Source organism: Hypanus sabinus, chromosome 14 (assembly GCF_030144855.1).
Source record: "Hypanus sabinus isolate sHypSab1 chromosome 14, sHypSab1.hap1, whole genome shotgun sequence".
NCBI lineage: Eukaryota > Metazoa > Chordata > Chondrichthyes > Myliobatiformes > Dasyatidae > Hypanus > Hypanus sabinus.
Genome location: NC_082719.1, coordinates 31,650,357 through 31,672,876, shown reverse-complemented (window position 1 = coordinate 31,672,876; position 22,520 = coordinate 31,650,357).

Sequence of the window (22,520 nt, the reverse complement as noted above, 5' to 3'; positions counted from 1 at the left end):
AGTTGTTCAACCCAGAAATAACCCCTTTTCAATGTAGAGAGTTGTACACCACAGAATCGGCCCTTTATCAATGCAGAGTGTTGTACACCACAGAAACAGTCCTTTTTCAATGCAGAGAGTTGTACAACACAGAAACAGCTCTTTTTCAACGCAGAGTTGTTCACCACAGAAACAGCCTGATGCGCCATCAATAACTCTCGTAGACTTGAGGTGATATATACGGTTTTATTGGCTGAGAAAAAGAACAAGCAGCAAATGTCCAACACACAACATCTTGGAGAATGAGGCCGGGGCTGTGCCTCGAATTGCCATTATACCGGAGTCTGTGGGAATAGCCACAGGATCAGTCAGTGGGTTGGCGTGTACAGACAGGTACATGAAGTTCAACACACAGCCCCTTTTCAATGCAGAGTTGTACACCACAGAAATAGCACCTTTTCTATGCAGTGTTGTTCACCACAGAAACGGCCCCTTTTGAATGCAGACAGTTGTTCACCACAGAAACAGCCCCTTTTCAATGCAGAGTTGTTTACTACAGATTCTGTACCTTTTCTATGCCGAGAGCTGTACACCACAGAATCGGCCCTTTTTCAATGCTGAGTGTTGTACACCACAGAAACAGTCCTTTTCAATGCAGAGAGTTGTACAAATCAGAAACAGCTCTTTTTCAATGCAGATTTGTTCACTATAGAAACAGCCTCTTTTCAATGCAGAGTTGTTCACCACAGATACAGCCTGATGCGCCATTAATAACTCTCGGAGACGAGGTGATATATAGGGTTTTATTGGCTGAAAAAAAGAACAAGCAGCAAGTGTCCAACACACAACATCCTGGAGAATGAGGCCGGGGCTGTGCCTCGAATCGCCATTATACCGGAGCCTGTGGTAATAGCCACAGGATCAGTCAGCGGGTTGGCGTGTATAGACAGGTACATGAAGTTCCACACACAGCCCCTTTTCAATGCAGAGTTGTACACCACAGAAACAGCACCTTTTCTATGCAGTGTTGTTCACCACGGAAACAGCCCCTTTTCAATGTAGAGCTGTTCACCACAGAAACGGCCCCTTTTCAATGCAGAGTTGTTCACCACAGAAAAAGCCGCTTTTCAATGCAGAGTTGATCACCACAGAAATGGCCCCTTTTCAGTGCAGATTTGTTCTGCAAAGAAACAGCCCCTTTTCAATGCAGAGTTTTTCACTACTGAAACAGCCCCTTTTCAATTCAGGATTGTTCACCACAGAAACGGCCCCTTTTCAACGCAGAGATTTGTTTACCACAGAAACAGCCACTTTTCAATGTAGAGAGTTGTTCACCACGGAAACAGCCCCTTTTCATTGCAGAGTTGTTCACCACAGAAACGGCCCCTTTTCAATGCAGAGTTGTTCACCACAGAAACGGCCCCTTTTCAATGTGGAGTTGTTCACCACAGAAACAGCCTGTTGCGCCATTAATAACTCTCGGAGACTTGAGTTGATATATAGGGTTTTATTGGCTGAAAAAAAGAACAAGCAGCAAGTGTCCAACACACAACATCCTGGAGAATGAGGCCGGGGCTGTGCCTCGAATCGCCATTATACCGTAGTCTGTGGTAATAGCCACAGGATCAGTCAGCGGGTTGGCGTGTACAGACAGGTACAAGAAGTTGCACACACAGCCCCTTTACAATGCAGAGTTGTACACCACAGAAACAGCACCTTTTCTATGCAGTGTTGTTCACCACGGAAACAGCCGCTTTTCAATGCAGAGTTGATCACCACAGAAACGGCCCCTTTTCAGTGCAGATTTGTTCTGCAAAGAAACAGCCCCTTTTCAATGCAGAGATTTGTTTACCACAGAAACAGCCACTTTTCAATGTAGAGAGTTGTACAACACAGATACCGCCACTTTTCAACGCAGAGTTGATCACCACAGATACGGCCCCTTTCCAATGCAGAGTTGTTCACCACAGAAACGGCCCCTTTTCAATGCAGAGTTGTTAACCACAGAAACGGCCCCTTTTCAATGCAGAGTTGTTAACCACAGAAACAGCCCCTTTTCAATGCAGAGTTGTTAACCACAGAAACAGCCCCTTTCCAATACAGAGTTGTTAACCACAGAAACAGCCCCTTTCCAATACAGAGTTGTTAACCACAGAAACAGCCCCTTTTCAATGCAGAGTTGTTCACCACAGAAACAGCCCCTTTTAAATGCAGACTTTTTCAGCACAGAAACAGCCCCATTTCAATGCAGAGTTGTAAACCACAGAAACGGCCCCTTTTCAATGCAATGATGTTCACTATAGAAACATTTTCTTTTCAATGCAGAGTTGTTCACCACAGTAACAGCCCCTTTTCAATGCAGAGCTGTTTACTACAGATTCTGTACCTTTTCTATGCCGAGAGCTGTACACCACAGAATCGGCCCTTTTTCAATGCTGAGTGTTGTACACCACAGAAACAGTCCTTTTCAATAAAGAGAGTTGTACAACACAGAAACAGCTCTTTTTCAATGCAGATTTGTTCACTATAGAAACAGCCTCTTTTCAATGCAGAGTTGTTCACCACAGATACAGCCTGATGCGCCATTAATAACTCTCAGAGACGAGGTGATATATAGGGTTTTATTGGCTGAAAAAAAGAACAAGCAGCAAGTGTCCAACACACAACATCCTGGAGAATGAGGCCGGGGCTGTGCCTCGAATCGCCATTATACCGGAGTCTGTGGTAATAGCCACAGGATCAGTCAGCGGGTTGGCGTGTACAGACAGGTACATGAAGTTCAACACACAGCCCCTTTTCAATGCAGAGTTGTAGACCACAGAAATAGCACCTTTTCTATGCAGTGTTGTTCACCACAGAAACAGCCCCTTTTGAATGCAGACAGTTGTTCACCACAGAAACAGCCCCTTTTCAATGCAGAGCTGTTTACTACAGATTCTGTACCTTTTCTATGCCGAGAGCTGTACACCACAGAATCGGCCCTTTTTCAATGCTGAGTGTTGTACACCACAGAAACAGTCCTTTTCAATGCAGAGAGTTGTACAACACAGAAACAGCTCTTTTTCAATGCAGATTTGTTCACTATAGAAACAGCCTCTTTTCAATGCAGAGTTGTTCACCACAGATACAGCCTGATGCGCCATTAATAACTCTCGGAGACTTGAGGTGATATATACGGTTTTATTGGCTGAGAAAAAGAACAAGCAGCAAATGTCCAACACACAACATCTTGGAGAATGAGGCCGGGGCTGTGCCTCGAATTGCCATTATACCGGAGTCTGTGGGAATAGCCACAGGATCAGTCAGTGGGTTGGCGTGTACAGACAGGTACATGAAGTTCAACACACAGCCCCTTTTCAATGCAGAGTTGTACACCACAGAAATAGCACCTTTTCTATGCAGTGTTGTTCACCACAGAAACGGCCCCTTTTGAATGCAGACAGTTGTTCACCACAGAAACAGCCCCTTTTCAATGCAGAGTTGTTTACTACAGATTCTGTACCTTTTCTATGCCGAGAGCTGTACACCACAGAATCGGCCCTTTTTCAATGCTGAGTGTTGTACACCACAGAAACAGTCCTTTTCAATGCAGAGAGTTGTACAAATCAGAAACAGCTCTTTTTCAATGCAGATTTGTTCACTATAGAAACAGCCTCTTTTCAATGCAGAGTTGTTCACCACAGATACAGCCTGATGCGCCATTAATAACTCTCGGAGACGAGGTGATATATAGGGTTTTATTGGCTGAAAAAAAGAACAAGCAGCAAGTGTCCAACACACAACATCCTGGAGAATGAGGCCGGGGCTGTGCCTCGAATCGCCATTATACCGGAGCCTGTGGTAATAGCCACAGGATCAGTCAGCGGGTTGGCGTGTATAGACAGGTACATGAAGTTCCACACACAGCCCCTTTTCAATGCAGAGTTGTACACCACAGAAACAGCACCTTTTCTATGCAGTGTTGTTCACCACGGAAACAGCCCCTTTTCAATGTAGAGCTGTTCACCACAGAAACGGCCCCTTTTCAATGCAGAGTTGTTCACCACAGAAAAAGCCGCTTTTCAATGCAGAGTTGATCACCACAGAAATGGCCCCTTTTCAGTGCAGATTTGTTCTGCAAAGAAACAGCCCCTTTTCAATGCAGAGTTTTTCACTACTGAAACAGCCCCTTTTCAATTCAGGATTGTTCACCACAGAAACGGCCCCTTTTCAACGCAGAGATTTGTTTACCACAGAAACAGCCACTTTTCAATGTAGAGAGTTGTTCACCACGGAAACAGCCCCTTTTCATTGCAGAGTTGTTCACCACAGAAACGGCCCCTTTTCAATGCAGAGTTGTTCACCACAGAAACGTCCCCTTTTCAATGTGGAGTTGTTCACCACAGAAACAGCCTGTTGCGCCATTAATAACTCTCGGAGACTTGAGTTGATATATAGGGTTTTATTGGCTGAAAAAAAGAACAAGCAGCAAGTGTCCAACACACAACATCCTGGAGAATGAGGCCGGGGCTGTGCCTCGAATCGCCATTATACCGTAGTCTGTGGTAATAGCCACAGGATCAGTCAGCGGGTTGGCGTGTACAGACAGGTACAAGAAGTTGCACACACAGCCCCTTTACAATGCAGAGTTGTACACCACAGAAACAGCACCTTTTCTATGCAGTGTTGTTCACCACGGAAACAGCCGCTTTTCAATGCAGAGTTGATCACCACAGAAACGGCCCCTTTTCAGTGCAGATTTGTTCTGCAAAGAAACAGCCCCTTTTCAATGCAGAGATTTGTTTACCACAGAAACAGCCACTTTTCAATGTAGAGAGTTGTACAACACAGATACCGCCACTTTTCAACGCAGAGTTGATCACCACAGATACGGCCCCTTTCCAATGCAGAGTTGTTCACCACAGAAACGGCCCCTTTTCAATGCAGAGTTGTTAACCACAGAAACGGCCCCTTTTCAATGCAGAGTTGTTAACCACAGAAACAGCCCCTTTTCAATGCAGAGTTGTTAACCACAGAAACAGCCCCTTTCCAATACAGAGTTGTTAACCACAGAAACAGCCCCTTTCCAATACAGAGTTGTTAACCACAGAAACAGCCCCTTTTCAATGCAGAGTTGTTCACCACAGAAACAGCCCCTTTTAAATGCAGACTTTTTCAGCACAGAAACAGCCCCATTTCAATGCAGAGTTGTAAACCACAGAAACGGCCCCTTTTCAATGCAATGATGTTCACTATAGAAACATTTTCTTTTCAATGCAGAGTTGTTCACCACAGAAACAGCACCTTTTCTATGCAGTGTTGTTCACCACGGAAACAGCCCCTTTTCAATGCAGAGCTGTTCACCACAGAAACGGCCTCTTTTCAACGCAGAGTTGTTCACCACAGAAAAAGCCGCTTTTCAATGCAGAGTTGTTAACCACAGAAACAGCCCCTTTTCAGTGCAGATTTGTTCTGCAAAGAAACAGCCCCTTTTCAATGCAGAGTTTTTCACTACTGAAACAGCCCCTTTTCAATGCAGGATTATTCACCACAGAAACGGCCCCTTTTCAACGCAGAGATTTGTTTACCACAGAAACAGCCACTTTTCAATGTAGAGAGTTGTACAACACAGATACATCCACTTTTCAATGCAGAGTTGATCACCACAGATACGGCCCCTTTTCAATGGAGAGTTGTTCACCACAGAAACGGCCCCTTTTCAATACAGAGTTGTTAACCACAGAAACAGCCCCTTTTCAATGCAGAGTTGTTAACCACAGAAGCGGCCCCTTTTCAATGCAGATTTGTTAACCACAGAAACAGCCCCTTTTCAGTACAGAGTTGTTCACCACAGAAACGGCCCCTTTTAAATGCAGACTTTTTCAGCACAGAAACAGCCCCATTTCAATGCAGAGTTGTAAAAGACAGAAACGGCCCCTTTTCAATGCAATGATGTTCACTATAGAAACAGCCTCTTTTCAATGCAGAGTTGTTCACCACAGAAACAGCCCCTTTTCAATGTAGAGAGTTGTACACCACAGAAACAGCCACTCTTCAATGCAGAGTTGTACACCGCAGAAACAAATGCATTTCAATGCAGAGTTGTTCAACCCAGAAATAACCCCTTTTCAATGCAGAGAGTTGTTCAGCACAGAAACAGCCCCTTTTCAATGCAGAGTTGTTCACTACAGATTCTGTTCCTTTTCTATGCAGAGAGCTGTACACCACAGAATCGGCCCTTTATCAATGCAGAGTGTTGTACACCACAGAAACAGCTCTTTTTCAACGCAGAGTTGTTCACCACAGAAACAGCCTGATGCGCCATCAATAACTCTCGTAGACTTGAGGTGATATATAGGGTTTTATTGGCTGAGAAAAAGAACAAGCAGCAAGTGTCCAACACACAACATCTTGGAGAATGAGGCCGGGGCTGTGCCTCGAATCGCCATTATACCGTAGTCTGTGGTAATAGCCACAGGATCAGTCAGCGGGTTGGCGTGTACAGACAGGTACATGAAGTTGCACACACAGCCCCTTTACAATGCAGAGTTGTACACCACAGAAATAGCACCTTTTCTATGCAGTGTTGTTCACCACAGAAACAGCCCCTTTTGAATGCAGACAGTTGTTCACCACAGAAACAGCCCCTTTTCAATGCAGAGCTGTTTACTACAGATTCTGTACCTTTTCTATGCCGAGAGCTGTACACCACAGAATCGGCCCTTTTTCAATGCTGAGTGTTGTACACCACAGAAACAGTCCTTTTCAATAAAGAGAGTTGTACAACACAGAAACAGCTCTTTTTCAATGCAGATTTGTTCACTATAGAAACAGCCTCTTTTCAATGCAGAGTTGTTCACCACAGATACAGCCTGATGCGCCATTAATAACTCTCAGAGACGAGGTGATATATAGGGTTTTATTGGCTGAAAAAAAGAACAAGCAGCAAGTGTCCAACACACAACATCCTGGAGAATGAGGCCGGGGCTGTGCCTCGAATCGCCATTATACCGGAGTCTGTGGTAATAGCCACAGGATCAGTCAGCGGGTTGGCGTGTACAGACAGGTACATGAAGTTCAACACACAGCCCCTTTTCAATGCAGAGTTGTAGACCACAGAAATAGCACCTTTTCTATGCAGTGTTGTTCACCACAGAAACAGCCCCTTTTGAATGCAGACAGTTGTTCACCACAGAAACAGCCCCTTTTCAATGCAGAGCTGTTTACTACAGATTCTGTACCTTTTCTATGCCGAGAGCTGTACACCACAGAATCGGCCCTTTTTCAATGCTGAGTGTTGTACACCACAGAAACAGTCCTTTTCAATGCAGAGAGTTGTACAACACAGAAACAGCTCTTTTTCAATGCAGATTTGTTCACTATAGAAACAGCCTCTTTTCAATGCAGAGTTGTTCACCACAGATACAGCCTGATGCGCCATTAATAACTCTCGGAGACTTGAGGTGATATATAGGGTTTTATTGGCTGAAAAAAAGAACAAGCAGCAAATGTCCAACACACAACATCTTGGAGAATGAGGCCGGGGCTGTGCCTCGAATTGCCATTATACCGGAGTCTGTGGGAATAGCCACAGGATCAGTCAGCGGGTTGGCGTGTACAGACAGGTACATGAAGTTCAACACACAGCCCCTTTTCAATGCAGAGTTGTAGACCACAGAAATAGCACCTTTTCTATGCAGTGTTGTTCACCACAGAAACAGCCCCTTTTGAATGCAGACAGTTGTTCACCACAGAAACAGCCCCTTTTCAATGCAGAGTTGTTTACTACAGATTCTGTACCTTTTCTATGCCGAGAGCTGTACACCACAGAATCGGCCCTTTTTCAATGAAGAGTGTTGTACACCACAGAAACAGTCCTTTTCAATGCAGAGAGTTGTACAACACAGAAACAGCTCTTTTTCAATGCAGATTTGTTCACTATAGAAACAGCCTCTTTTCAATGCAGAGTTGTTCACCACAGATACAGCCTGATGCGCCATTAATAACTCTCGGAGACGAGGTGATATATAGGGTTTTATTGGCTGAAAAAAAGAACAAGCAGCAAGTGTCCAACACACAACATCCTGGAGAATGAGGCCGGGGCTGTGCCTCGAATCGCCATTATACCGGAGTCTGTGGGAATAGCCACAGGATCAGTCAGCAGGTTGGCGTGTACAGACAGGTACATGAAGTTCCACACACAGCCCCTTTTCAATGCAGAGTTGTTCACCACGGAAACAGCCCCTTTTCAATGCAGAGCTGTTCACCACAGAAACGGCCCCTTTTCAACGCAGAGTTGTTCACCACAGAAAAAGCCGCTTTTCAATGCAGAGTTGTTAACCACAGAAACAGCCCCTTTTCAGTGCAGATTTGTTCTGCAAAGAAACAGCCCCTTTTAATGCAGAGTTTTTCACTACTGAAACAGCCCCTTTTCAATGCAGGATTATTCACCACAGAAACGGCCCCTTTTCAACGCAGAGATTTGTTTACCACAGAAACAGCCACTTTTCAATGTAGAGAGTTGTACAACACAGATACAGCCACTTTTCAATGCAGAGTTGTTCACCACAGAAACGGCCCCTTTTAAATGCAGACTTTTTCAGCACAGAAAAAGCCCCATTTCAATGCAGAGTTGTAAAAGACAGAAACGGCCCCTTTTAAATGCAATGATGTTCACTATAGAAACAGCCTCTTTTGAATGCAGAGTTGTTCACCACAGAAACAGCCCCTTTTCAATGTAGAGAGTTGTACACCACAGAAACAGCCACTCTTCAATGCAGAGTTGTACACCGCAGAAACAAACGCATTTCAATGCAGAGTTGTTCAACCCAGAAATAACCCCTTTTCAATGCAGAGAGTTGTTCAGCACAGAAACAGCCCCTTTTCAATGCAGAGTTGTTCACTACAGATTCTGTTCCTTTTCTATGCAGAGAGCTGTACACCACAGAATCGGCTCTTTTTCAATGCAGAGTTGTTCACCACAGAAACAGCCTGATGCGCCATCAATAACTCTCGTAGACTTGAGGTGATATATAGGGTTTTATTGGCTGAGAAAAAGAACAAGCAGCAAGTGTCCAACACACAACATCTTGGAGAATGAGGCTGGGGCTGTGCCTCGAATCGCCATTATACCGGAGTCTGTGGGATGAGCCACAGGATCAGTCAGCAGATTGGCGTGTACAGACAGGTACATGAAGTTCAACACACAGCCCCTTTTCAATGCAGAGTTTGTTCAGCACAGAAACGGCCCATTTTCAATTCAGAGTTGTACACGACAGAAGCGGCCCTTTTCAATGTAGAGTTTGTTCAGCACAGAAACAGCACCTTTTCTATGCAGTGTTGTTCACCACGGAAACAGCCCCTTTTCATTGCAGAGTTGTTCACCACAGAAACGGCCCCTTTTCAATGCAGAGTTGTTCACTATAGAAACAGCCTCTTTTCAATGCAGAGTTGTTCACCACAGTTACAGCCTGATGCGCCATTAATAACTCTCGGAGACTTGAGATGATATATAGGGTTTTATTGGCTGAAAAAAAGAACAAGCAGCAAGTGTCCAACAGAAACAGCCCCTTTTCAACGCAGAGAGTTGTTCACCACAGAAACAGCCACTTTTCAAGGTAGAGAGTTGTACACAACAGAAACGGCCCCTTTTCAATTCAGACAGTTGTTCACCACAGAAACAGACCCTTTTTAATGCAGTGTTGTTCACTACAGAAACATTCCCTTTTCACTGTAGAGTTGATAACCACAGAAACGGACCCTTTTCAATTCAGAGTTGTTCACCACAGAAATAGTCCCTTTTCAATGCCGAGTTGTTCACCACAGAAACAGCCCCTTCTCAATGCAGAGAGTTGTACACCACAGAAACAGCCACTTTTCAATGCAGAGTTGTACACCGCAGAAACAAATGCATTTCAATGCAGAGTTGTTCAACCCAGAAATAACCCCTTTTCAATGTAGAGAGTTGTACACCACAGAATCGGCCCTTTATCAATGCAGAGTGTTGTACACCACAGAAACAGTCCTTTTTCAATGCAGAGAGTTGTACAACACAGAAACAGCTCTTTTTCAACGCAGAGTTGTTCACCACAGAAACAGCCTGATGCGCCATCAATAACTCTCGTAGACTTGAGGTGATATATAGGGTTTTATTGGCTGAGAAAAAGAACAAGCAGCAAATGTCCAACACACAACATCTTGGAGAATGAGGCCGGGGCTGTGCCTCGAATTGCCATTATACCGGAGTCTGTGGGAATAGCCACAGGATCAGTCAGCGGGTTGGCGTGTACAGACAGGTACATGAAGTTGAACACACAGCCCCTTTTCAATGCAGAGTTGTAGACCACAGAAATAGCACCTTTTCTATGCAGTGTTGTTCACCACAGAAACAGCCCCTTTTGAATGCAGACAGTTGTTCACCACAGTAACAGCCCCTTTTCAATGCAGAGTTGTTTACTACAGATTCTGTACCTTTTCTATGCCGAGAGCTGTACACCACAGAATCGGCCCTTTTTCAATGAAGAGTGTTGTACACCACAGAAACAGTCCTTTTCAATGCAGAGAGTTGTACAACACAGAAACAGCTCTTTTTCAATGCAGATTTGTTCACTATAGAAACAGCCTCTTTTCAATGCAGAGTTGTTCACCACAGATACAGCCTGATGCGCCATTAATAACTCTCGGAGACGAGGTGATATATAGGGTTTTATTGGCTGAAAAAAAGAACAAGCAGCAAGTGTCCAACACACAACATCCTGGAGAATGAGGCCGGGGCTGTGCCTCGAATCGCCATTATACCGGAGTCTGTGGGAATAGCCACAGGATCAGTCAGCAGGTTGGCGTGTAAGACAGGTACATGAAGTTCCACACACAGCCCCTTTTCAATGCAGAGTTGTACACCACAGAAACAGCACCTTTTCCATGCAGTGTTGTTCACCACGGAAACAGCCCCTTTTCAATGCAGAGCTGTTCACCACAGAAACGGCCCCTTTTCAACGCAGAGTTGTTCACCACAGAAAAAGCCGCTTTTCAATGCAGAGATGATCACCACAGAAACGGCCCCTTTTCAGTGCAGATTTGTTCTGCAAAGAAACAGCCCCTTTTCAATGCAGAGTTTTTCACTACTGAAACAGCCCCTTTTCAATGCAGGATTATTCACCACAGAAACGGCCCCTTTTCAACGCAGAGATTTGTTTACCACAGAAACAGCCACTTTTCAATGTAGAGAGTTGTACAACACAGATACAGCCACTTTTCAATGCAGAGTTGATCACCACAGATACGGCCCCTTTTCAATGGAGAGTTGTTCACCACAGAAACGGCCCCTTTTCAATACAGAGTTGATAACCACAGAAACAGCCCCTTTTCAATGCAGAGTTGTTAACCACAGAAACAGCCCCTTTCCAATACAGAGTTGTTAACCACAGAAACGGCCCCTTTTCAATACAGAGTTGTTAACCACAGAAACAGCCCCTTTTCAATGCAGAGTTGTTAACCACAGAAGCGGCCCCTTTTCAATGCAGATTTGTTAACCACAGAAACAGCCCCTTTCCAATACAGAGTTGTTAACCACAGAAACAGCCCCCTTTCAGTACAGAGTTGTTCACCACAGAAATGGCCCCTTTTAAATGCAGACTTTTTCAGCACAGAAACAGCCCCATTTCAATGCAGAGTTGTAAAAGACAGAAACGGCCCCTTTTCAATGCAATGATGTTCACTATAGAAACAGCCTCTTTTCAATGCAGAGTTGTTCACCACAGAAACAGCCCCCTTTCAATGCAGAGAGTTGTACACCACAGAAACAGCCCCTTCTCAATGTAGAGAGTTGTACACCACAGAAACAGCCACTCTTCAATGCAGAGTTGTACACCGCAGAAACAAATGCATTTCAATGCAGAGTTGTTCAACCCAGAAATAACCCCTTTTCAATGCAGAGAGTTGTTCAGCACAGAAACAGCCCCTTTTCAATGCAGAGCTGTTCACCACAGAAACGTCCCCTTTTCAACGCAGTTGTTCACTACAGAAAAAGCCGCTTTTCAATGCAGAGTTGATCACCACAGAAACGGCCCATTTTCAATGCAGAGTTGAACACCACAGAAACGCCCCCTTTTCTATGCAGAGATTTGTTCACGAGTGAAACGGCACCTTTTCAATGCAGAGTTGTAAACCACAGAAACGGCCCCTTTTCAATGCAGTGATGTTCACTATAGAAACAGCCTCTTTTCAATGCAGAGTTGTTCACCACAGAAACAGCCCCCTTTCAATGCAGAGAGTTGTACACCACAGAAACAGCCCCCTTTCAATGCAGAGAGTTGTACAACACAGAAACAGCTCTTTTTCAATGCAGAGTTGTTCACCACCGAAACAGCCTGATGCACCATCAATAACTCTCGTAGACTTGAGGTGATATATAGGGTTTTATTGGCTGAAAAAAAGAACAAGCAGCAAATGTCCAACACACAACATCTTGGAGAATGAGGCCGGGGCTGTGCCTCGAATCGCCATTATACCGGAGACGGTGGGATGAGCCACAGGATCAGTCAGCGGATTGGCGTGAAAAGATAGGTACTTGAAGTTCAGCACACAGCCCCTTTTCAATGCAGAGTTTGTTCAGCACAGAAACGGCCTATTTTCAATTCAGAGTTGTACACGACAGAAACGGCCCTTTTCAATGTAGTTTGTTCAGCACAGAAACAGCACCTTTTTTATGCAGTGTTGTTCACCACGGAAACGGCCCCTTTTCAATGCAGAGCTGTTCACCACAGAAACATCCCCTTTTCAACGCAGTTGTTCAGTACAGAAAAAGCCGCTTTTCATTGCAGAGTTGATCACCACAGAAACGGTCCATTTTCAATGCAGAGTTGAACACCACAGAAACGCCCCCTTTTCTATGCAGAGATTTGTTCACGAGTGAAACGGCACCTTTTCAATGCAGAGTTGTTCACCACAGAAACAGCCCCCTATCAATGCAGAGAGTTGTACACCACAGAAACAGCCCCTTTCCAACGCAGAGAGTTGTTCACCACAGAAACAGCCACTTTTCAAGGTTGAGAGTTGTACACCACAGAAACGGCCCCTTTTCAATTCAGACAGTTGTTCACCACAGAAACAGACCCTTTTTAATGCAGTGTTGTTCACTACAGAAACATTCCCTTTTCACTGTAGAGTTGATAACCACAGAAACGGCCCCTTTTCAATTCAGAGTTGTTCACCACAGAAATAGTCCCTTTTCAATGCCGAGTTGTTCAGCTCAGAAACAGCCCCTTTTCAATGCAGAGTTGTACACCGCAGAAACAAATGCATTTCAATGCAGAGTTGTTCACCACAGAAACAGCCCCCTTTCAATGCAGAGAGTTGTACACTACAGAAACAGCCCCTTTTCAATGTAGAGAGTTCTACACCACAAAAGCAGCCCCTTTTCATCGCAGAGCTGTTTACTACAGAAACAGCCCCTTTTCAATGCAGAGTTTGCTCAGCACAGAAACAGCCCCTTTTCAATGCAGAGTTGTTCACAACAGAAACAGCCCCTATTCAATGCAGAGTTTGTCCCCCACAGAAACGGACCCATTTCAACGCAGAGTTGATCACTACAGATATGGCCCCTTTCCAATACAGAGTTGTTCACCACAGAAACGGCCCCTTTTAAATGCAGACTTTTTCAGCACAGAAGCAGCCCCATTTCAAAGCAGAGTTGTACACCACAAAATCGGCCCCTTTTCAATGCAGAGTGCATCACCACAGAAACAGCCCCTTTTCAATGCAGAGTTGTAAACCACAGAAACGGCCCCTTTTCAATGCAGTGATGTTCACCACAGAAACAGCCCCCTTTCAATGCAGAGAGTTGTACAACACAGAAACAGCTCTTTTTCAATGCAGAGTTGTTCACCACAGAAACAGCCTGATGCGCCATCAATAACTCTCGTAGACTTGAGGTGATATATAGGGTTTTATTGGCTGAAAAAAAGAACAAGCAGCAAATGTCCAACACACAACATCTTGGAGAATGAGGCCGGGGCTGTGCCTCGAATCGCCATTATACCGGAGTCTGTGGGATGAGCCACAGGATCAGTCAGCGGATTGGCGTGAAAAGATAGGTACTTGAAGTTCAACACACAGCCCCTTTTCAATGCAGAGTTTGTTCAGCACAGAAACGGCCCATTTTCAATTCAGAGTTGTACACGACAGAAACGGCCCTTTTCAATGTAGAGTTGTACACAAAAGAAACGGCCCCGTTTCAATGCAGGGTTGTTCACCACAGAAACAGCCCCCTATCAATGCAGATTTGTACACCACAGAAACAGTCCCTTTTCCATGCAGAGAGCTGTTCACCACAGAAACAGCCCCTTTTCAACGCAGTGATTTGTTTACCACAGCAACAGCCACTTTTCAAGGTAGAGAGTTGTACACCACAGAAACGGCCCCTTTTCAGTTCAGACAGTTGTTCACCACAGAAACAGACCCTTTTCAACGCAGTGTTGTTCACTACAGAAACATTCCCTTTTCACTGTAGAGTTGATAACCACAGAATCGGCCCCTTTTCAATGCAGAGTTGTTCACCACAGAAACAGTCCCTTTTCAATGCAGAGTTGTACACCGCAGAAACAAATGCATTTCAATGCAGAGTTGTCCACCACAGAAACAGCCCCCTTTCAATGCAGAGATTTGTTTACCACAGAAACAGCCAGTTTTCAATGCTGAGAGTAGTAGGCCACTGAAACAGTCACTTTTCAATGTAGAGAGTTGTACACCACAGAAACAGCCACATTTCAATGCAGAGTTGTTTTCGAAAGAAACTGCCCATTTTCAATGCAGAGAGTTGTCCCCCACAGAAACGGACCCATTTCAATGCAGAGTTGATCACCACAGAAACGACCCCTTTTAAATGCAGACTTTTTCAGCACAGAAACAGCCCCTTTTCAATGCAGAGTGCATCACCACAGAAACGGCCCATTTTCAATGCAGAGTTGTACACCACAGAAACAGCCCCTTTTCAATGCAGAGTTGTTCACCACAGATTCTGTACCTTTTCTATGCAGAGAGCTGTACACCACAGAATCGGCCCTTTATCAATGCAGAGAGTTGAACACCACAGAAACAGTCCTTTTTCAACGCAGAGTTGTTCACCACAGAAACAGCCTGATGCGCCATCAATAACTCTCGTAGACTTGAGGTGATATATAGGGTTTTATTGGCTGAAAAAAAGAACAAGCAGCAAGTGTCCAACACACAACATCTTGGAGAATGAGGCTGGGGCTGTGCCTCGAATTGCCATTATACCAGAGTCTGTGGGAATAGCCACAGGATCAGTCAGCGGGTTGGCGTGTACAGACAGATACATGAAGTTCAACACACAGCCCCTTTTCAATGCAGAGTTGTACACCACAGAAACAGCACCTTTTCTATGCAGTGTTGTTCACCACAGAAACGGCCCCTTTTCATTGCAGAGTTGTTCACTGCAGAAAAAGCCCCTTTTCAATGCAGAGTTGTACACCACAGAAATAGCACCTTTTCTATGCAGTGTTGTTCACCACAGAAACAGCCCCTTTTCAATGCAGAGCTGTTCACCACAGAAACGGCCCCTTTTCGATGCAGAGTTGAACACCACAGAAACGGCCCCTTTTCAGTGCAGATTTGTTCTGCAAAGAAACAGCCCCTTTTCAATGCAGAGTTTTTCCCTACTGAAACAGCCCATTTTCAATGCAGGATTGTTCATCACAGGAACGGCCCCTTATCAATGCAGAGATTTGTTCACCACAGAAACAGCCCTTTTCAATGCAGAGATTTGTACACCATAGAAACAGTCCCTTTTGAATGCAGACAGTTGTTCACCACAGAAACCGCCCCTTTTCAATGCAGAGTTGTTTACTACAGATTCTGTACCTTTTATATGCAGAGAGCTGTACACCACAGAATCGGCCCTTTATCAATGCAGAGTGTTGTACACCACAGAAACAGTCCTTTTTCAATGCAGAGAGTTGTTCACCACAGAAACAGCCTGATGCGCCATCAATAATTCTTGTAGACTTGAGGTGATATATAGGGTTTTATTGGCTGAAAAAAAGAACAAGCTGCAAGTGTCCAACACACAACATCTTGGAGAATGAGGCTGGGGCTGTGCCTCGAATTGCCATTATACCAGAGTCTGTGGGAATAGCCACAGGATCAGTCAGCGGGTTGGCGTGTACAGACAGATACATGAAGTTCAACACACAGCCCCTTTTCAAAGCAGAGTTGTACACCACAGAAACAGCACCTTTTCTATGCAGTGTTGTTCACCACAGAAACGGCCCCTTTTCATTGCAGAGTTGTTCACCACAGAAACAGCCCCTTTTCAATGCAGAGCTGTTCACCACAAAAACGGCCCCTTTTCAACACAGAGTTGTTCACTGCAGAAAAAGCCGCTTTTCAATGCAGAGTTGATCACCACAGAATCGGCCCCTTTTCAATGCAGAGATTTGTTCACCACAGAAACAGCCCTTTGCAATGCAAAGAGTTGTACACCACAGAAACAGCCCCTTCCCCTTTCAATGCAGAGAGTTGTACACCACAGAAACAGTCCCTTTTGAATGCAGACAGTTGTTCACCACAGAAACAGCCCCTTTTCAATGCAGAGTTGTTCACTACAGATTCTGTACCTTTTCTATGCCGAGATCTGTACACCACAGAATCGGCCCTTTATCAATGCAGTGTTGTACACCACAGAAACAGTCCTTTTTCAATGCAGAGAGTTGTACACCACAGAAACAGCTCTTTTTCAATGCAGAGTTGTTCACCACAGAAACAGCCTGATGCGCCATCAATAACTCTCATAGACTTGAGGTGATATATAGGGTTTTATTGGCTGAAAAAAAGAACAAGCAGCAAGTGTCCAACACACAACATCCTGGAGAATGAGGCCGGGGCTGTGCCTCGAATCGCCATTATACCGGAGTCTGTGGGATGAGCCACAGGATCAGTCAGCGGGTTGGCGTGAAAAGATAGGTACATGAAGTTCAACACACAGCCCCTTTTCAATGCAGAGTTTGTTCAGCACAGAAACGGCCCATTTTCAATTCAGAGTTGTACACGACAGAAACGGCCCTTTTCAATGTAGAGTTTGTTCAGCACAGAAACAGCACCTTTTCTTTGCAGTGTTGTTCACCACGGAAACAGCCCCTTTTCATTGCAGAGTTGTTCACCACAGAAACAGCCCCTTTTCAATGCAGAGCTGTTCACCACAGAAACGGCCCCTTTTCAACGCAGTTGTTCACTACAGAAAAAGCCGCTTTTCAATGCAGAGTTGATCACCTCAGAAACGGCCCCTTTTCAACGCAGTTGTTCACTACAGAAAAAGCCGCTTTTCAATGCAGAGTTGATCACCACAGAAACGGCCCATTTTCAATGCAGAGTTGAACACCACAGAAACGCCCCCTTTTCTATGCAGAGATTTGTTCACAAGTGAAACGGCCCCTTTTCAATGCAGAGTTGTTAACCACAGAAACGGCCTCTTTTCAATGCAGAGTTGTTCACCACACAAACAGCCCGCTTTCAATGTAGTGAGTTGTACACCACAGAAACAGCCCCTTTTCAATGTAGTGAGTTGTACACCACAGAAACAGCCCCTTTTCAATGCAGAGTTGTTCACCACAGAAACAGCCCCCTATCAATGCAGAGAGTTGTACACCACAGAAACAGCCCCTTTTCAATGTAGAGAGTTGTACACCACAGAAACAGCCCCTTTTCTATGTAGAGTTGTCCACTACAGAAACAGCCGGTTTTCAATCCCGATTTGATCACAACAGAAACAGTCCCTTTTCAATGCAGAGAGTTGTTCACCACAGAAACAGTCCCCTTTCAATGCAGAGAGTTGTACACCACAGAAACAGCCCCTTTTCAACGTAGAGATTTGTTTACCACAGAAACAGCCACTTTTCAATGTAGAGAGTTGTTCACCACAGAAACGGCCCCTTTTCAATTCATACAGTTGTTCACCACAGAAACCGCCCCTTTTCAATGCAGAGTTGTTTACTACAGATTCTGTACCTTTTATATGCAGAGAGCTGTACACCACAGAATCGGCCCTTTATCAATGCAGAGTGTTGTACACCACAGAAACAGTCCTTTTTCAATGCAGAGAGTTGTTCACCACAGAAACAGCCTGATGCGCCATCAATAACTCTCGTAGTCTTGAGGTGATATATAGGGTTTTATTGGCTGAAAAAAAGAACAAGCAGCAAGTGTCCAACACACAACATCTTGGAGAATGAGGCTGGGGCTGTGCCTCGAATTGCCATTATACCAGAGTCTGTGGGAATAGCCACAGGATCAGTCAGCGGGTTGGCGTGTACAGACAGATACATGAAGTTCAACACACAGCCCCTTTTCAATGCAGAGTTGTACACCACAGAAACAGCACCTTTTCTATGCAGTGTTGTTCACCACAGAAACGGCCCCTTTTCATTGCAGAGTTGTTCACCACAGAAACAGCCCCTTTTCAATGCAGAGCTGTTCACCACAAAAACGGCCCCTTTTCAACGCAGAGTTGTTCACTGCAGAAAAAGCCGCTTTTCAATGCAGAGTTGATCACCACAGAATCGGCCCCTTTTCAATGCAGAGATTTGTTCACCACAGAAACAGCCCCTTCCCCTTTCAATGCAGAGAGTTGTACACCACAGAAACAGTCCCTTTTGAATGCAGACAGTTGTTCACCACAGAAACAGCCCCTTTTCAATGCAGAGTTGTTCACTACAGATTCTGTACCTTTTCTATGCCGAGATCTGTACACCACAGAATCGGCCCTTTATCAATGCAGTGTTGTACACCACAGAAACAGTCCTTTTTCAATGCAGAGAGTTGTACACCACAGAAACAGCTCTTTTTCAATGCAGAGTTGTTCACCACAGAAACAGCCTGATGCGCCATCAATAACTCTCATAGACTTGAGGTGATATATAGGGTTTTATTGGCTGAAAAAAAGAACAAGCAGCAAGTGTCCAACACACAACATCCTGGAGAATGAGGCCGGGGCTGTGCCTCGAATCGCCATTATACCGGAGTCTGTGGGATGAGCCACAGGATCAGTCAGCGGGTTGGCGTGAAAAGATAGGTACATGAAGTTCAACACACAGCCCCTTTTCAATGCAGAGTTTGTTCAGCACAGAAACGGCCCATTTTCAATTCAGAGTTGTACACGACAGAAACGGCCCTTTTCAATGTAGAGTTTGTTCAGCACAGAAACAGCACCTTTTCTTTGCAGTGTTGTTCACCACGGAAACAGCCCCTTTTCATTGCAGAGTTGTTCACCACAGAAACAGCCCCTTTTCAATGCAGAGCTGTTCACCACAGAAACGGCCCCTTTTCAACGCAGTTGTTCACTACAGAAAAAGCCGCTTTTCAATGCAGAGTTGATCACCACAGAAACGGCCCATTTTCAATGCAGATTTGAACACCACAGAAACGCCCCCTTTTCTATGCAGAGATTTGTTCACGAGTGAAACGGCCCCTTTTCAATGCAGAGTTGTTCACCACAGAAACAGCCCCCTATCAATGCAGAGAGTTGTACACCACAGAAACAGCCCCTTTTCAATGTAGAGTGTTGTCCACCACAGAAACAGCCCCTTTTCTATGTAGAGTTGTTCACTACAGAAACAGCCGGTTTTCAATCCCGATTTGATCACAACAGAAACAGTCCCTTTTCAATGCAGAGAGTTGTTCACCACAGAAACAGTCCCCTTTCAATGCAGAGAGTTGTACACCACAGAAACAGCCCCTTTTCAATGTAGAGATTTGTTTACCACAGAAACAGCCACTTTTCAATGTAGAGAGTTGTTCACCACAGAAACGGCCCCTTTTCAATTCATACAGTTGTTCACCACAGAAACAGACCCTTTTCAACGCAGTGTTGTTCACTACAGAAACATCCCCTTTTCACTGTACATTTGATAATCACAGAAACGGCCCCTTTTCAATGCAGAGTTGTTCATCCCAGAATTAACCCCTTTTCAATGCAGAGAGTTGTTCACCGCAGAAACAGCCCCTTTTCAATGCAGAGTTGTTCACTACAGATTCTGTACCTTTTCTATGCAGAAAGCTGTACACCACAGAAACAGTCCTTTTTCAATGCAGAGAGTTGTACACCACAGAAGCAGCTCTTTTTCAATGCAGAGTTGTTCACCACAGAAACAGCCTGATGCGCCATCAATAACTCTCATAGACTTGAGGTGATATACAGGGTTTTATTGGCTGAAAAAAAGAACAAGCAGCAAGTGTCCAACACACAACATCCTGGAGAATGAGGCCGGAGCTGTGCCTCGAATCGCCATTATACCGGAGTCTGTGGGAAGAGCCACAGGATCAGTCAGCGGGTTGGCGTGAAAAGACAGGTACATGAATTTCAACACACAGCCCCTTTTCAATGCAGAGTTTGTTCAGCACAGAAATGGCCCATTTTCAATTCAGAGTTGTACACGACAGAAACGGCCCTTTTCAATGTCGAGTTTGTTCAGCACGGAAACAGCCCCTTTTCATTGCAGAGTTGTTCACCACAGAAACAGCCCCTTTTCAATGCAGATTTGTTCAGCACAGAAATGGCCCCTTTTCAACGCAGAGTTGTACACCACAGAATCGGCCCCTTTTCAATGCAGAGCTGTTCACCACAGAAACAGCCCCTTTTCAATGCAGAGTTGTTCACCACAGAAACGGTCCCTTTTCAATGCAGAGTTGTAAACCACAGAAACGGCCCCTTTTCTTTCTCTCTTTTTTTTTGATAACTTTGTTTATTGCATTTTTAAGTAGTTACAAAATGAAGTATGGAAAAAAAATGTATATAACCCTTCCCCCCTTCCCCCTATCTGCCCTATAGAAAAAAAAGAAAACGAGAAAAAAAAGGAAAGTAAGATTGCCTGGTTGTTGGAAGATCTCCACATGCTCCATGGAATTCATAATAACTTTAATATGTATATTTATTTCTTTCCCCAAATAACCAATTGTTTCATCTTCAGAACATCTATAGATTTAATCCTGTCTTTTGTAAATAAGGGCTCCAAATTTTCAGAAATGTTTTATATTTATCTCTTAAATTATAAGTATTTTTTTCTAATGGAATACAACCATAGATTTCTTTCTTAAAAGAGTCTATACTTAAATATGTATCCAATTTCCAAGTAACTGCAATAGCTTTTTTGGCTACTGCCAGTGCAATTTTTATAAATTCTTTCTGGTATTTATTTAGTTTGAGTTTTGGTTTTATCCCTTCAATATCACCTAATAAGAGTAATATTGGATTATGAGGAAATTGTGTTCCTGTAATTTGTTCCAATAAAAGTCTTAAATTTGTCCAAAAAGGTTAAATTTTAGAACAAGACCATGTAGAATGTAAAAAAGTACCAGTTTCCTGGTTACATCGGAAACACTGATCCGATAAGTTTGGATTTAATTTATTTATTTTTTGTGGTGTAATATATAATTGATGTAGAAAATTATACTGCACTAATCTTAACCTAACATTAATTGTATTTGTCATACTATCAAGACATAGTCTTGACCAATTTGTTTCTTCAATTTTTATATTCAAATCACTTTCCCATTTTTGTCTTGACTTATGGACTCCTTGTTTAATTGCCTGCTTTTGAATCAAATTATACATACAAGATATAATTTTTTTAATATTTCCTTTTTGAATTAAAATTTCTATTTCATTAGGTTTTGGCAATAACATTGTTTGACCTAATTTTTCTCTTAAATAAGCCCTTAATTGAAAGTAACAAAATAAAGTGTTATTTGATACTTTATATTTATTCTTTAATTGATCAAATGACATTAATATACCTCCTTCAAAACAATTCCCTATATATCTAATCCATTTTTGAATCCAATTATATAAAAGTTAATTGTCCATTGTGAAAGGAATAAGTCTATTTTGAATTAAAGTTCTCTTTGCTAATAAAGATTTTTTTGTCTCATCATCAACATTTATCTTATTCCATAAATCAATCAAATGTTTTAATATAGGAGATTCTTTCTTTTCCCGTATCCATTTAGATTCCCATTTGTATATAAAATCTTCTGGTACGTTTTCTCCTAATTTATCTAGTTCTATTCTAACCCATGCCGGTTTATCTTTCTCGAAAAAAGATGCAATAAATCTAAGTTGATTTGCTTTATAATAATTCTTAAAATTTGGAAGTTGTAATCCTCCTAGATCAAACTTCCATGTCAATTTTTCCACCGATATTCTTGACATCTTACCTTTCCAGAGAAATTTCCTCACATATTTGTTTAACTCTTGAAAAAACTTCTGGGGTAATTGTATTGGTAATGATTGAAATAAATATTGTAGTCTAGGGAATATATTCATTTTTATAGTATTTACTCTACCTACTAATGTTATTGGTAATGCCATCCATTTATCAAGATCTTCCTGATTTTTTTTCAAAAGTGGTAAATAATTTAATTTGTATAAGTTTTTTATGTCATTATCAACTCTTATACCTAAATATTTTATACCATTTGCTGGCCATCTAAATTGAGTTATTAATCGACATTGATTATAATCTCCTTTAGTAAGAGGTAAAATTTCACTTTTA